Source organism: Amblyomma mixtum, unplaced genomic scaffold (genome assembly GCF_055824585.1).
Source record: "Amblyomma mixtum isolate Tamu unplaced genomic scaffold, ASM5582458v1 scaffold_25, whole genome shotgun sequence".
In the NCBI taxonomy this organism is placed as follows: domain Eukaryota; kingdom Metazoa; phylum Arthropoda; class Arachnida; order Ixodida; family Ixodidae; genus Amblyomma; species Amblyomma mixtum.
This window is the reverse complement of record NW_028317722.1, coordinates 99,209-116,741: the sequence shown is the minus strand read 5'-3', so window position 1 is coordinate 116,741 and position 17,533 is coordinate 99,209. Positions and strand designations below refer to the sequence as shown.

At 46.7% G+C, this 17,533-nt stretch overlaps 1 long non-coding RNA gene across 1 annotated transcript; it reads right to left on the bottom strand.

Annotated features, from left to right (window-relative positions):
* Positions 1-9,852: 9,852 nt before the first annotated feature.
* On the bottom strand, positions 9,853-12,797 carry LOC149324534 (uncharacterized). The gene is made up of 2 exons (XR_016286829.1): positions 12,586-12,797; positions 9,853-12,501 (listed from the first exon to the last, which is right to left on the bottom strand). It is a non-coding gene; the product is annotated as an uncharacterized LOC149324534 (long non-coding RNA).
* Between the last annotated feature and the right edge of the window lie 4,736 nt (positions 12,798-17,533).

Below are 17,533 nucleotides of genomic sequence, written 5' to 3'. Positions count from 1 at the left end.
ACAACTGTCACTGCCACATATCTTGAAGCACGACTGAGCTAGGTGTCCACTGTTCCAATAGGGCAGTTATGTGCCTTTCCTTTGCTTTCCAAACTCCCGCTGCATTGGTTTTATAGCATAAAGCAGGTGTCCACTGTCCCTGGGCGCCAGTTATGTGCCTTTCCTTTGCTTTCGAAGCTCAGGGTCATAAGGTCAATTCTGCATGGTCTGTGATTGAAGCCCGAGGTCCCGTAGTGAAGCTTTCACTTCAAAACAGCTTAAATCATTTCACTTGAGATCCCAGCAATGTACAATATTCCAAACTCCCATACCGACCTAGCTTGGAGACATCCCTGCCTCCATCATGCGCTCACAGATCTCAATACAGTCAAGGGCATAATTTCAAAACATGGTTTCCTGACTCTCACTGAAAAATAAATGTAGGAGGGTCTTAGAGACCAGAACGTCACCGCGATGTCCATCGTATAAAAAGATCTCAAAAAACAAGAAGGAAACTTTGCCTCCAGCCAACTCCCGATGTGCACTGAACCTCCCCCGGACGTCCTCAAGACGTCTTGAATGTCCGCAGGACGGCAAAAGTAGTTTTAATGCCCGCGCGCTCACTGAATCCAAAGACCATACATCCTAATTAAATCCCAAACGGTGCTTCAAGTGTCAAAATAGCAGCCGCCAAACCTGAGCCAAATGTGCATCTGATGAACACAAATCCAATGACTGCGCCTCAGCACCAAAGTGCACTACTGTGGTCACCCTATCATGCCCAAATATCCTACGCTCAAGAGAGCTCCGCCTCTGCTGAAGCGAAGGCAAAATTGCCATTGTGACCATCGCCTACCTAGAGCCTGGAGACGTTCGTTGGAGGTCCGCAGAGTAGCTGCGGGTGCATGAGTTGCAGGCTTCTCCCGATTGCGGGAAGCCTTCAGAGCTGCCAACCCAGGGACCTTTGTCAGAGGTGGCCGAGCAGTCTTTGCTGCGTTTGCCGGGGCGCGATATGGCCCTGCCTCCGGCTCAGTGTGTATTGGACGGTGTGGTTCTCCACTCGTTGCTCCACATCGGTAGCGAGAGCTACACTACCTGCAGTCTCTCAGTTTCGCTGTGGGCCTTCGGCGCCACTTGTGCGCATGCGCGAGGAGCCGAATGACGTCACAGCCACGCCTTTCCTCCGCCCGGGAGGCGCCGCCGAGTGACATCCCAGCTGCCGGCGCCACGCGCCAACGCTGCTCGCCTCCGACCGAGACTGCGCATGCGCGCGACACGCAGCTGGCGTGTCGTGCTCTACTGCACATGCGCGGCAAGGGGAGGAGGAGGGTCGCGGTGTATAAATGACGGTGATGCGGCAGTGGAATAAGCAAAACAACTAGACGTAACAAGGGATATACCGTACCTCTCACTACGTATATCCTGGCATAGGTGAGCTAAGCCACTGCGAATTTTTTCCTGTGAGCAAGAACATTCCTTGTGTTTGTGTGAATCGTCTTCGCGCTTCCTGAAACGTTGTATTTTCCTTAGTCTTAATAGTTATCTCTTTTCTTCCAGCTGGAAATAAATGTGCAAACCGAAATTAATGCGTAATTGCTAACCCCCTTTGTCCTAACTGCGGTAAGCCCCACGAGGCAACGTTTTTCTGCTGCACTGTTTACCAAAAGAAGAAAAATCATCTACAAGTACATTCCAACAATACAGACTATAAGTCAGCAAAAACTGCTTTAATTGAACAAAACCAAATCCAGGGAAGTCACCGCAGGAAAAATTCATCACCGGGGAAGAAAGCTCCTCAACCGCCGGACAAAAATAAAGGCAGTCATCTGTGCATTAAGGACGTGGTTGAATTCCCTCCTCTTCCACCGCATCAAAATGTTGAGCACCTCCTGTAGCGAGTACATGTGAACAGTTCACGGCAGCCGCAGTATGCAACCAACCACCCACACGAAGCATCTGTTCACCAAAACTTTGTTCACCAACTTTGTTCATCTGTTCATCTTCACCAACTTTATTCATCTGTTCACCAAAACATGCTAAAATGTTCAGAACTATGGTTATATGAGCGACTTCGAGCAATTTGCCGCAGAGCAGAGAGACGAGCATGCCGGATGAATTATAGAGAAGACATCAGAGTTGTTAGGAGTGCACAGAAACATATTGAGCGCCATTTGGACAAGCTCGCAAGACGGGAATGGCGATCCTTTTGCGCAAAGCATTATCCCAGAAAGTCTCTTTCTAAGGTATGTAGCAGTGTATGCAGCCAGTCAGCCGTGCCACTAAATCCTTTTAAGTGCTTAGGTGTAAATGCGAATATTTTTCGTCTCGGCGCAGCGGAGGCTTCTTGTTCTAAGATCATTGCTCGATTAACAGCCGTATTGGTGCCATTGCCTCTCCAAAGCTTTACCCCTTCACCTAACACTGTCCTCCATGACGAACTGTTCTCTACGGAAGAACTCCATGCGGCTCTGGCAGCTACCAATAAAATGTGTAAGCTGCACTGACCTTTTTCACTTGAGAAGTAAGGCCAAGGTTCAGCTCACAGTTTATAACACCTCCTGGGGGTCCGGCTGCCTTGAAACATGCTAGAAGCATGCACATGTCATTCCTATTCTCAAGCCTAGAAAACCATCAACTGACTTAAGCGCCTACCGTCGCATTGCACTTTTAAGCTACATCGGAAAGCCAATGGAGAAAATGGTACACTCTCGCTCTACCTGGGACTAGATGAACAGGGGAATTTACCGTCCGACCATGTCTGGTTTCCAAAAAGGATGCAGCAGCAGCATTATTGCCCATACCAGTTGTGTCAAACGCAGCAGAGCAGAGTGGTCTATGACCATTGCTGTGTTTCTTGACATGAAGGAAGCCTTTCATAATGTCACACATGAGTCAATTCATTCAGCCTTACAATAAGTTAGCATTGGTGGACGAATGTATGACTGGCTAGGTGACTATCTGCATGAAAGATGAATTTTCACGTCAGCAAGTTAAGGTGACACAGCTCTGCATCAATTAAATATTGAGCGGAGTACCTCAGAGGGGGATTTTAAGTCACACCCTTTTCAATATCTCACAATTGGCTTGGAAAAATGGTTACCACCTACAGTTGAACTCTCCCTCTATGTACATGTATGGTGTTCCGGATGTAACAGGCGCATTGTGGACGTCTGACTACAGAGGGCGAAACGCTGCATTGAATCATTCTTAAGTCAGCATGGTCTCAGCATGTTGCCAGATAAAAGCCCAGCAATTGCATTTTCGAGGCGCGATCTTTCGCGCTACATGCTGAAAGTTGCTGGTCCCCCAATACAACATGTCACAAGCCATAAATTCCAGAAGGTGACGCTTGACAGGTCGCTATCATGGGCCCCACATGTGCAACAGCTGAAAGTCAAGCTCTGCTCTTGCGCCTCTATCATTTGTATGCTCTCCACTATCAGAAGAGGCTGCTCTACACCTTCATTACTACGACTGTATGGAGCGCACTGTGAAGGCCTTCACTACAGTCTCCCAGCTCTTCAGGGTATTTCTCAAACAAATATTAAAATCCGTGAAGCTATGCAAGCTAAAGCCTTGCGAATCTGCATTGGCCTTCCCAAGAACACCTCCACAGTGGGTACTCTAGCAGAGAGCAGACGCCTATCTGCATCAGTACTGTTAACCCTGGAGCTCCTTCGTGCCGAGGTGCAGTTTGTGGCTCGTGTATTTAACCATCCATTCACAGAGTACTACATAGAGGAAGTTTCTGATTTCTGACCTTCTTCCATAAAAATACCAGCACTCGTCACAACCTCCTCCCCATCTTAGAGGTACATAGCATGGCACATCAGGACAACAGTCCCTGGCATTAAAATAAAAACAAACACCCCTGATCCTGCACTTGAGTACTTTACTCTTGAGAACAATTATGGTTGCTACAGTGTGCACCGCCACATCTACACTGATGGTTCTGACACTTCCATCTCATCACCAATTGGCGCCTGGACTCCGTCATTGTGCACCACAACTACAGCGACTCGACGACTGTTACCGAGCTGGCTGCTCTAAGAGCAGCATTTACTTACATTCTGCAACAACTGCCAACAGCGTGGGTTATCTTCAGTGACTCTTGCACTGCACTACAATCAATAAAGTCATCACGAAGCCTTCAGGAGCACATCGTCGATGACTTGAACTGATTACACACCGAGGCCTGTCAGCTACGTCACCGTGTTGTGCTGCAGTGTTTACCCGCTTACTCCAGCCTCGCAGACAACGATCATGCTGACGGTGCAGTGAGGTCGGCACATGGTGACACATCCTTGCTCCCACACGTACCCTTTTCTCGTTGTGATGGCATGAGTCTTCTGACTACTAAATGCTGGCAGATGCAACACTCTTTTTGGTGTAATCCGCAGTGTCAATGTAGACTCCTTCTTCATATCAACCCAACCTGTGACTTCCGCATGCCACGCAATTTAAATATACATGATTGCAATTGCTTGCACTGAATCCGCATGGACATTCCCTTCACTAAATGCCATCTTCATAAAATTGGTGCATCAAGTAGCCCTCTGTGCCTGGCATGTGGTGTGCGCGAAGATCTTCAACACTTGATCTGCTGCTGCCAAACCTTTATTAACCATTGCAAGGCACTGTTAAGTGCTTTAGGACTCCATCAGGATGGCCCCGTGCACCTGGAGCATGTTCTTTGACCCTAGAGTGATATAGCTTTGGCTACGTAAGGGACAAAAGCGTTATTAGTTTTTCTTAGCGAGATCAGTTCGGTGGACACACTTTGATAATTATGTGTGTTTGTGAGCACGTGAGTTTTGAGTATGCTTGATTTCACTTTCCACCCTTTATTTTTTTCCTTTTCCTCTCTTTTCCACCCTCATCTTCTTCTCTTCTTTCACCCTCACCTGGAGTAGCATGCTGGGCTAACAACCAAGCAGACCTCTTCTGTATTCATTAGTCTCTCTCTCCCTTCAGCAGAACAAGGGTCCCATGCAGCACATAAAATACTCTGTGTCATTTCTAAAGGATCAGTTGGTATTTGATTCCAGGGAAAGAAAAGTAAATATTATTTAACGTGACGAGGCTGTTCTTGACATTTCGAGACGCATAATCTCACAGTTCCTTTTGTGAGAGAGCAACGCTATGAGTTGTATTTTGTTTACAGATTACGTGATACAGGTGGACCAGCTCTGCAACTTTCATTGCAAGGCTAATCTTGCCTGCCCCTTAACAACATCACTAGTGCCACAACATCTACATGTCCTTGACAAGAAGTGAAATGTTCATGTAAGTTACTCTCTTAAGGTAACTGGCACAAATTTTTTTCCCTTCAAAAACAGTACACTGCTTGAATTATCAGTTACCCTAACAAATAAAATTTTAAGACTGCTAGGCGGTGGCCTAGAAGTTTGGGCATGTGCCTGGCATGTGGACGGTGCCGGGTTCAATCCCCAGTGCTGCTGGGTAGGTGCCAGCTTTCTACAGGCCTTGTGTGTAGCTTTTGTGGCAAGAAATGCTTTGGAGAAGAGCCCTTGATCGGAAAATTTCTTCAACAAGCCAGTAACTTAAATCTGCTTTATGCGATAAAGCCCAATTGTGGCCCTTTTTTCAATGTTTTAGGACAGGAAGACTACTGTTCCTTTGTCTTAAGAAGTACTCATCAAGCTACTTTAGGCAAAATCAAATTTCAATGTTGGAAAAGAACATTATGTGTTGCATAGGTAATGTTGGTTTACATTACACACAGCAAAGCCGTCAAACATGAAAGATCTATTTTTCACCGTGACCATACATCTTTCTACAACTGTCGCACCTCAAGCCAACCTCGGCACCATTTTATAAATTTTGAAAACAAGTAAATTGGAACCTTTGCTTCAGCCTTACAGGACTTGGCTGACAAATGATACATCATGCAGCCCCATGATTAATAAAGAAACTAATTTCAACAGGTTTTTCAGTACAAAAACCTAGTCTCTGAGCACTAAGAATATTTTCTGTAAGCGTCTTTGTATTTCCCCAGTGTTATGTGGTATATGCATTTCAGTTTGCACGTGTCTTTTGGTAGCGAAACGTCCTATGTGTGTTAATGAAAATTCATGAACACTTACCATAGGTGGTTGCATTTGACAATTTTATTCCCCTCTTCTGCTTTGTGCTCTGCACCTAATTTTTTTTTCTTTACTGCTTGTGCTTGCTGTATGCCCTCCTCATATCATAGTGATGTAACGAAATCTGACTCGACATAATTGTCCTACCATAACGCAACACAACCGATACAGATGGCTTAGTAGTCTTATAAACTAATACTGCTCATGTTGCCGATACTGGCAAGCATCAGACTGATACAGAGTTGTGGTACAGTTTTCATATAAAATTATAACGCATTCTGACGTGCTTACCAAACAATGTGAAACATTTAGACTCTTTTATAAGCATAGCATTCATATTGTGTTTAGAGTACACTCAAAATTATGCTTGATATGTATCTGGTCTTAAAGGGCAACTGCACCACTTTTTGAAAATTCCAAGCTACTCAAGGATTCAAATCTATACAAGCTGTAGGTAAAGCATGCCAACAGTTCTGGAGTCAGCATTTAAAATATTGACATAATCAAAGATTAAGTTTTAGCCTTTTCCTCACAACACCGGAGGAGTGCAGAGAAGGTTGGTGTGACGTCATGGAAGGCAAGATTTCAAATTTTCACTGTCGTCGACCACACCCTGTCGTGCCTTGTTGTGTGCTGCTGAACAACGGTAGGCGACATTTGCCTTCGACGACCTTAGATTTTTTTTCCTTGAAAACAAGCCTTGATGCATTGGAAATGTAGCGGTACCTTCGATGACATCATGATGCACACCCCAACTTGGTGCTATGCGCTGTGGAGAAGCTTCAACGCCGTCAGGATTTCAGACAGCATTTAAATCATCATTTCAAATACTCGCCCGAAAGGACTTCTCATGCTTTACCTTCAAGTTTCATACATTCACCCCCTTTAAGCTCTTCGAATTTCTGTAACCTATGCAGTTGCCTTTTCAATGTCAAACTTCGCTAGTTATGAAACTTATTATATTTGTGCCATTAAAATGCTGATGCTTGAAATCATCTGCTTCCCAGAGCCTCCATTGCTAACGAGTAAAGCTAGCACAAGGAAGCATGCCTTTTCTAGGCACATAACTTTCATCCTTAGAAGCACCTGATGTAACATCGCTTGGTGAACTCCATCCATTGCGAGATGAAGTCCCCTCCAATATCCCACCTATTAACCATGTCCTCCTGCTCTAGATGCGGCCACCTTATCCCTGCAATCAAAATAATCTCACCTGCCCATCTGACTCTCTGCTATGTCTTTCTTGCAACAGAATCCATTCCTTTAGTATAATGGATCATCAGTTATCCGTCCTCCACATACTCACTGTGTACATTTCCTTGATTTCAGCTAGCATTTCCTTACCTCCTACTTGCTCCCTAACTCATTAGGATCTCCTCAAACCCTTTATCGTTGCCCTGCCATGTTACTTTCCATGCTTCACTGCGCTGTCCTTAATTAAAATACCACCCTCATTATCACTCTCAGAGTTTTTCCCTCATCAGTGAGTGCAAACAAGATATCATGCTTTCCTCTTGAGGAAAATAGGTTACCTGGTTTTCATGGCTCAGTTCAGAATATTTGCCAGCTACGCTTCACTATTGACCTCAATAAAAGTCCGACTCCCTGGGCCACTTTACTATTCTATACACATGAACACATCACAAGAGGCACGTTTTGAAGACTCTGTCATGTGCCTGTGCGTGCTTAAGAAAATTAAACGTTTTCTCTGACTTTCAGCCTTATTGTATTGTCTTCCTTTTTCCACACTAAACATGGACAAGAATAAGCTGGATGGTCTCCGCCACAGTTCACACAATATGTTACAAGGTCACAAAGAAGGTCTGTTAGAAGGTCTGCTAGCTAAACTTGCTTTACTTGGAATCCCGCAAACATTACTTATCTGGCTCGAGCACTTTCTTAAAGGGCGCGTGCAATTTACATTCGCCAACTGTTGCAGCTCATCGCATACTGACGTCACATCAGGTGTCCCTCAGGGCGCAGGGTTATCACCGTTGTTATTCTTAATCTACATGAATGATCTCCCATCTAACACAATAACCAAACTTCAACTTTTTGCAGATGACTGCGTCGTTTATAACATCATCCATGCCCCTGAAGACACCATTAAGCTACAAAATGATATAGACACAATTGCATCATGGTGTTAAAAATGGCACATGCCACTTAACCTAGACAAATGCCAACTCATGTCCTTTTCTCGTAAACAAACCTCTATTATCTGCACATACCATATTAATTCAACTCCCATTGCCCGAACTTCCTCTTACAAATACCTTGGCGTTCACCTGACATCATCCTTATCATGGGTCACTCATATAAATTCAATATGCTCCCAGGCCTCACGCACTCTTGGTTATCTGCGACGGAATCTAACATCAGCACCACCTGAAATCAGACAACTAGCTTATCAGACATACGTACGCCCAAAGCTCGAATACGCCTCATCCATCTGGAACCCTTCACAAGCATACCTTACAAATGAATTAGAAGCCGTTCAAAACTGAGCTGTGCGGTTTATCATGTCACAGTACTCGCGTGATAGTAGTGTCACTGCACTAAAACGAGCCCTTTCCCTCCCAAATCTCCAATCACGTCGCATCGTATGAAGCCTATGCCTCCTTCATTCCTTCTTCTACCGCCCTATTAACAGGAATCCTTTGCTGCAGCCGCCATCGAGAATATCCCCTCGCCTAAACCACACTCACCCCATAGCTCCCATGAAAGGCCGCACATCAGCTATGAATGATTCCTTCTTTCCAGATGCAATAGCCCCATGGAATGCCCTGCCTGATAATATTGCTTCTTGCACAGATCGAGCAATTTTCTGCACTGAATTAGCGAATCACCTGTGTCTTACGTGATGTATTCGGCTTCATCAAACAATCTGATCCTGTGTTACTGTCTCCTTGAATGGTTTTTTTTGCTCTGTTTCGTTTCATTGCTTTTTTGTTTTTGTTGAGCTGGTATCATATGTTGTTACACACTGTTCTTGCCCCCGCCTTATGTAATGCCCACGGGCCCTTAAGGCTTCAATAAATGAAATGAAATAAATGAAATGGAAGTGATCTGGGCTAAAGGGTGCTGCTGATGCCCAAAATTTTCAAATTGCCAGAACTGCCTCTGTTCACATAAACTGGGCTCCAGGGGCGGATTTATGCCGGGATGGGGAGGAAAATCTCTCCCAAGCAAGAAATTTCACACAGGCAAACCAAACTGAACCCTATCTTTTAGACAAAAAAGCGCCCGTAAATACATGGTCCAAATGGGATTCTCCCCCCAAACCACCTCCTCCAAGAGTGACCCATAAGTCTGCCACTGCTTGGCCCATGCCCATTTCTGTAACAACTAATGCCAATGGGGTGCAGAGTGCTTTTCATGCCAGGTGTGATTTTTGTTTTAGGAAGGGGCATGGAACTAAATTTAAAAAACAGCATTTTATTTTCGTCACATCACATGATTATTTTTTACACAGCAATTACAAAATGGTATTGTGAACTCAGACATTTTCTTTTTATAGACATCAACACTTCTTCAAAATAAAAATTTGCTTCGTGTCCATAGACTTGTGGGTTGTTGATGTTTTCCTGAAGGCACCGAGTTTCCGTAAATTTGGGCTGAGCCTGACAAAAACATTGCTTCTGCAGCCAAATTGTTCAGGCTTTAAATTTGCCACCACGCTGTATTGGGCGAGTTGGATGTAGTTCACCTTGAAGACCAGCCCAAAACAGACAAAGGACCGGCAAAAGAGAAGATTACACGGGCACTGTCTAACAATTGAAGGTTTAATGGAAAAATCAGAAAATATATAAGGTGAAAACGCATGAAACTTAAAACAAAACAAAAACAGAAAAACATCAAGGGTACACTGCACAGGAAAGGCACTTATTAAGGAATGCTGTCTTGTTTCTCTGCAAAGCAACAGACGGTTTTGCTACACACGTGCCCGAGTTCTTAGCGATGCAATATGCTTCAAAAATTTCCCTGCCTATCTGGTTACTACTCTTGCATGCTATCGACGTGTTATGTGAGTCCGGCAGGCAAGGATATCTTCATGTTCTTTGCATTCGTAGCAGTGTAGCACGAGGTTAGAAAAAGGGTATTTTTCTTGCCAAGGGAATTTTCGCACTCTTCCAATCTGACGTTTCAGCACCTAGCCGTTTGCCTATAATATAACTTTCTGCATGACACAGGAACCCTACACACCACCCCTTCTTTGCAACTAATGAACTTGTCTGCATGTGATAGAGAGCACTTTTGAACATACTTTCAGGAAGAGGCCGGTTCCAGCTTCTCATTCACTGCAGCACTCACTTTCCCAACTTTATGATCGGCGGAGTACACTGCCGGAACACTGCACCGCGATCTTTTCTAGATGATGAGACACACTGAGCAGATACGCAATGGACACGACCTTCTTCTGTGTCTCTTCCTGGTGCCCCTGAGGGGAAGGCGTAGCCTTTTTCTTCAGCTTTCCCAAGTCTTTTTGCCAACCGAGCAACGCTCTTATCTTAAATTTGGCACTGCAGGCATACTGAAGTGACTATAAGAACTGCAAAATAAGTCATATCAGCACACTATTTTTGGCTCTGGGGCTCAGCTAAAGTGCCTTAGAACACAGATGTTTCAGGCGTTTTCTTTGGTCTGCTCTATCCTTTCAAAGGATAATGAGGATGAGGAAATTAAGTGTTCCCATGCAGTTTTGTGCTCTACCTATGGCACCATTCACCCACCGTATATAACAATTAAACGTGAATGGGTGTAAATGTCTCCCTACTCTCCTATGGAGGGAAATATACGTTAAGAGACACAAGACTAACGTGAGCTCCTTAGAAATTGGGGAAAAAATTAAATTGTAAACTTTGTGACTTCACAGCCCTCAGCGACGCGTCAGCTATTAGGAACACCATAGCGATGGACACCAGATTAACTTTGACCAGCTGGGGTTCTTAAGGGTACACGTGCAATGCACAGAAATTGAGGATTTCTGAATTTCTCCTTGACTCTAGTCCTACTGACCTAGCCACATGCCGCGGTAAGGCCGCTGACCTAGTGGTTCAAATTGGAGGAGTAGATAGAACAGCAGCAGGAAAAACAATTTTGCGAAAAGGACTCTAGAAAGAAAAAAACTTGCAAAGACAAAGCTAGGAAAATGTGGTATATAGCTTTTCCTTGCTAATATCCTACAAGAATCAGCTCGAGCATTTCGAAAAACAAAACCCGAAGCTATCTGCACCCAGTTTACACATTTTACATCAGTGCATATATCCTCATATGTGCAACCAAGATATACAATGCACCATTTCCAACTGCAGTTCTCACTCTGTCAGACAAGAAATAATGATCTAATTCTAGACGAAGAAGGATAGGGTTTTCGCATAGTTCACCTGAACAGGCATGTGAAAGCATGTGTTTAGCCTGATTGGCTCATGGTTTTGTTTGGCTAGGTCGTCGGCAAGTCTGACAAGGATATTAGACTAGGTTAAGCTCTGATCGAGACTAAGGTGATCCGACCTATTCATGCCTGGAAGCTGATGAAGATGACAATATGCAGTGCATAGTGCAAGAGTGTGTTGTAGTTTAACACGAGGAGTGATCAGCTGTGCCGATAGCATAGTGCTCTAGAGCACTGGCCATCGAAGCTGATCTGTTCGTTTGAAAAACACAAGTAGAGAGTTTTATTCCAGGCCACACTGCTGGAGAGCTTATTTACAGAAACATGCGCAGACATGCACTTCTCTTTATGTGACAGTAACCAATGGAAGCCAGACAAACAGTCTGGCTACAGAGCACTTCATGTCTTTCGTATTTGAAGGCCTCATGGAATCTTCATAACCACAAAAAAAAAACAATTTTGAGGGGCGGGCACGGGGAACTTTCTTTGCTTTCAATAGCTTGAAGCATCAGAGTGGCATCGAGCACAGTGCGCCATCGAAGCCCTGTATGTAGTTAGAAATTGCACTCGATGAAATTGCTATGCACGCCAAATCTTCTGAGATCCTGCATGATAATTCTTTCACCGCTGTGGGACAGTGGCGAGCTGAGTTAGTCGAGACAGCCTGATGATGACTGTGGCCTTGTCCTTTGAATCAGATGGGCACAGCTGGTGTGGTGCCCAGCCAGAGTACACAAACACATGCACATAGCACACACAACTAGTCACTCCCTACACATATAGACAACTGGAACAGCAATGACAGCAGCACATCGTAAGCTTGGTGGCCATTTCAGTGACTGCTGCCACATGACAGCCCCAACCAGTGTTTATTGAGGTGCTCCTAGTATCGTCGGTACACAGCACCCACCATCCAGGAAGGTGCTTCTCGATGGTCTCCACTGAGGCTCGGACATTACGTTTGCTGCTGTGATCGCGATCCAGTTCCTCTAGCTGGGTGGGAAAAGGAGACCCAAACGCCTGTAGAATTTGTCATCCGCGGTGGACTAGACAGGCCTTGGCAGCAGAGAGCCAAGTGTTCCGCAGTTTTGTCTGCTTGCTCACAGATTCAGCATAGCGTGTTCTCCACTGTCTGATGAAATCGGCGCCACGGAAGGTAAGGGCAGCCTGTCGGTAGCCTTGTGAAGGCAGTAACGGATTTTCGGCGAACATCTCCACTCCCAGACATCGGAACTATAAACTCTGGGCGAAGGTCTTATTTTCCAAGGTTAATTCTTAATCCGCCGTGTTGCTTCCAGCCAAACAGACAACCACAGTCTTCTGGAGCTGAGCCGTCGGTTCAAACGAGTAACCACATTCTGGCAGTCGCTCAGCAGAAATTGCAAATCCTTGGCGGGTATTCCACAGGCAGTACTAGATCGTCCGCGAAAGTTTTACCCGGCAGTCAGCGGTCGTCATCCATGCCAGCTGAGGCGGAAACCGATGTGCGACCTAAGCAGCTCTCGCTCGATGCTCGCCGACGACAGACACCCTTGGCGCAGACCTTTCTTCACTGCGATGGGGCCGATCGAGGACCCGAAGTGCGCGACGACCGTGTTTTCCTCACAAGAGACGTAGAATGTCGACCAGCAGACGCTGCGGAGGCCCCAGGTCCGAGTCCGACAGGGAGGTAAAAACAAGGTCAAAAGCACGGCATGGGGTACGCTGTCGTACGCTTGCTCGGCATCGAGTATCTCCGTATGGGCGATCTAAATGCCGTCGAACCGAATTCAATTCATTTCCTGCAGTTCATCGGTGCGAGCTCCGCCGCAAGCCATGGCCGCCGCCTCGCCTCAACTCATGCGCTTTAAAAACATTTCAACCAAATTTTAAAACAAAACCCAACACTTGTACTATTATAGGTGAGTATTTAAGCTGTAACTGAATATTATAAAAAGTTTATGTCGATTTTATGCGCCCTTTTGTTTAATTATGTTGTCACGTGGGTATCTGCGTGTCAACAGCCATCTAGCCCCCCTACCTGGCTGGTGACACACGCGTGTCTCCAGCCACTGCCAAAAAACATTGTCGAGCATACTTCCGCTGCGTGGCTGTGTTGCAGGAAGTATTTACGTTATCAAAGCGATAACATTGACGCGTTTTAATGATATTTAGTTTGACATTCAGGTTAATTGTGCCGGCGCTTAGAACGCGCTCGTGCTTAATCGAATTCCGTCTTGGTGCTCCACCGCAAAGAAACTTTTTATTCAATATCAAGAATTAGGTGTGCGGCTAGTATGCAGTTCCAATTCCCATGCACTCTTATTCCTTCCTGCCGGCCATAAAGCCCCCCCCCCCCCCTTCCACAAACGGCTTTCTTGTCGCCGCGCCAGTTTATCAACAAATTACCGCTGTGAGCTCAACTGAGTCGCAGCGCCAACAGAAAACAAATTTTCTCATGGTTTATGCAACCTGGTGCATAAAAACGTACTTTCGCTTAATTTATAAAAGCTTGAATAGATATGAGCAGCTAATCCAGCTTTCACTAATTCTGAGGTCCGAAATCGCGTTATTTTATTCAGGAGCTCTCGCCGCGTGTGAGAGCGTTGCGTAGGCGTTTGGCTAAGTGTGGAAAATGTAATGAAATCGCGCATATTTTCCTATGAATAATGTAGATACCGCACCGCTGCGGTGGCTCAGTGGTTACGGCTCTCTGCTCTGGCCCAAAAGACGCGGGTTCGATCCCGGCCGCGGCGGCCGAATTTCGAAGGAGGCGAAATTCTAGAGGCCCGTGTACTGTGCGATGTCAGTGCACGTTAAAGAACCCCAGGTGGTCGAAATTTCCGGAGCCCTTCACTATGGCGTCCCTCATAGCCTGAGTCGTTTTGGGACGTAAAACCTTAATAAACCAAACCAACCTAAGGTAGATACCAACAGCAGAAAGACACTATAGATAAACCTTTACCCCACAGATACCTCTGACATGCGTGCGGAAAAAGCAGCTGAAATCGGTAGCGGTCGTGCTTACAATCCTGTGCATGAAATGTTCTTAATGGGAACAAGAGCAAGCTCAGCGCAAGGATGCTGAACACGTACTGGTGATCGAAAACACGCGCTCCGTCGGGACAACCTTCAGTCTGCAGCTCGCCTATCCAGTTACTACTCCACTGAGTCAAGTCAATAGATCTACATTCTGATGCATAATATTATCATAGATGATATCGCACGTAAAAGGCGACAACAAACGACACGACAGCGCAGAAATCTGCTTCGAAGTGCCGGTTTCCAGTCCGTACACTACCTGGTTGACTACCCTCGGATGTCACGTTAAAGGGGTGGAGACACCAAATTTGTGGTTCGCGCGTTCTTAGTTTCAAATGTTTCTTATGGCTTCAGGAAGCATGATACACACTCAAATATTCATATATTCACAGTGAATAATTTATTATAGCATTTTTAGGTGATCGATTTTCGGTTTCGGTTTCGGAACGCCGAGTTGTACAGTGACGTCACAGAGGGGGAAGATCAACTGCTTCGCTTGGTCACGTGGGCCCACAAAAGTTGTGACGCACCTACTGCTGCATCGTCTGCTTTCCCACACACGTGCTGACCAGCGCATGAAAACAGATTCTCACAGATCTGATTCCAATGAGTGAGGACATCGACTTTTTTTTTTTTGTTCGCACGCTAATATCGCCTTCGCGGGTTCGCGTGAGGATGCGAAACACTTTGCAAAATGCCAGTAAGCATCGCTGCGCCGCTCTACCCAAGCTGCGCCCACAACCGGTGTCACACTTCGCTGCCGTGCAGCAGTACCTGAGCGCTGCTTGGGATGGTGTACAAATATCACAAGAAAAGACAAGATCGCCTTGTTATCAGAACTGCCAGCTATACTCGAGCAGCGACAAAGCATGCCTGCTTATGTTGGGAGCTTTCGGCAACGGCACCGCTCGCGGGCGCTCCGGGCGACGAGCTCTGCTGCTGGCTGGCTGCCGTGGTCGTCGCTAGGCCTATAGCCTGTTTAGCAAGCGGCCGGCGCTTCGGAAGTCTATAATAAAAGGCCTACTTTTCACAAATAGCTGTAGTGTTAACAAAATTATTTCACAATAAAATAATAGTATGGTCAATCTCCTCGACGCCTTCGGCAGCGGAGCTAGCGGGCGCCAGGAGAGCCGGACCCAAACGTCGCGCCAGCGGCAGCTGCTAGGCGCGGTTGTGAGAAATTTGCTCATATCACAGTTGTTACCTCTACTAGCAGCTCAGTATTGGTCAGCGATCCTCAAAAATGACACTTTTTTCACATTTCTTGTACCATGGTTTATTATTAACGTCAAGAACACTCTTTAGCTCGCTTTTATGACGTCGGCAGACGGTATCCAGGCTGACCTACCGGCTGGCAGACTCGGACTTCACGTCCGCACAAGAAAATACAAAACAGCCATGCTACCAGAAAGGATGCTTTCTAGATTCGAGATACGACAGCATGACTGTGCTAAATGTGGATCTTTCGGCAGCGACACTACCTGCGGCAACGCCGGCCGACGACCTGCGCGCTGGTCCCAGACTGCCCTAGTCGTCGCTAGGCCTAGCTGCTTTCGCATATCGACTCCGCAGCTGAGGGCGCTTCGGGACTGGCCAGCGCTCAGAAACGTGCTCCGCTCGGCACCCCTTTACTGTGAACTCGTCCCATAATAAAAGATATGTTCGATTTCCACGACGTCTTCAGCAACAGAGCTAGCAGACGGCAGGCGAACCGCACCAGGTAGCAGCAGCACAAAACCGGCTGATGAAATTTGCTTGCATCGCAGTCATCACTTCTACCAGGAACTCGGTATTTGCCAACGATCGTCAGAAACGATGCATTTTTGATATGCATATATCTCAGGGTTTGCTATGAACGTGAAAAAACAATACTATCGCGTTCTTCAGACGCCGGCGTTCGGCACGAAGACTGGCGCAGACCGCCCGGCTCCAAGGAGTGCGCCCTATGACGCTGCCGCTCTCCGCGGTCGCATTGGCTGCCGCTTCCCGTCGTTGACGCGAGCGGCCCGCCGTTGACATCTAGCAGACCGGACGCAGGCAACGAGCTGCAATCGGACGTTGCGACGCTGTTCGCAACGGCGCGCCGCAAACCGAGCGAGTGGCGGTTAGCAGCAAACGCGGCTCGCTGGTGCGTCGACTGCACTCACGCGGCTGTGCCCCGCTCATCGTACGTCACTGTATTTTGGTATGACGTCACTAAAACCTTAATTTTTCTACACCCCTTGTGACGTCATGGTTGATGGCGCTAGCGATGGGTCTAGATCGTGAGAGTGAGCATTTAGGTAATTTTTGGAACCGAATTAAAATATTTTTTAAACGTTTGTTGCGTCCAACACCTGGCTGTGAGTGCCCTTGCATACATAGGAATCCTATAGCAGGCTTTCTATAGCTTCAAAATTTGGTGTCTCCACCCCTTTAACGAGTAACTGCGCACAAGATAATCGCAGCACTGTCTGGAAGAGGGCAAATGTGAGTAGTGACGCACAGCACACACCCTCATACGTTAGCTGATGGAGCACAAAACGGCAGAAGCGAACACGTAAACATGCGATCTATGCGCGGCGCCGGCGCGACCCGCAGTCCCTCGGGCCGCGCGCGCCGACAGATGGCGACTGGCGTCGAGAGTAGGCGCGCGTCCGCAGCCTGCGTGCGAGGGTAAAAAAATCTGGTCTATAGTGCCTAGAAATATACTGGCTAGTGCGCGCGTTTCCTACGGGAGGGCGATGACTGCGCCGAGAGGCCGCAAGGGGCGCTGCCGGTCGAGTGGGTGCGCGAAAGCCGCCGAACTCCTGTCGTCTGCTGTCGCGCCGATACCGCAGCCTCGCGCGATTGCTCGTGTGAAATCAATGTTTGACAGGCATCATCTCTTGGATTGTGAAGCTGGAAGACGCTAAACGTGAGCAAAACATCCTGAAATGTTAAAGGCTAAGCGGCAATGCAAAGAGAGGACGTGTTTCGCAACTTCACGCCGCGGGATTGGTATCCGTCGAGGTGCACTGAGTGAGAACGGCACAACATCTTGTTTCAAGCG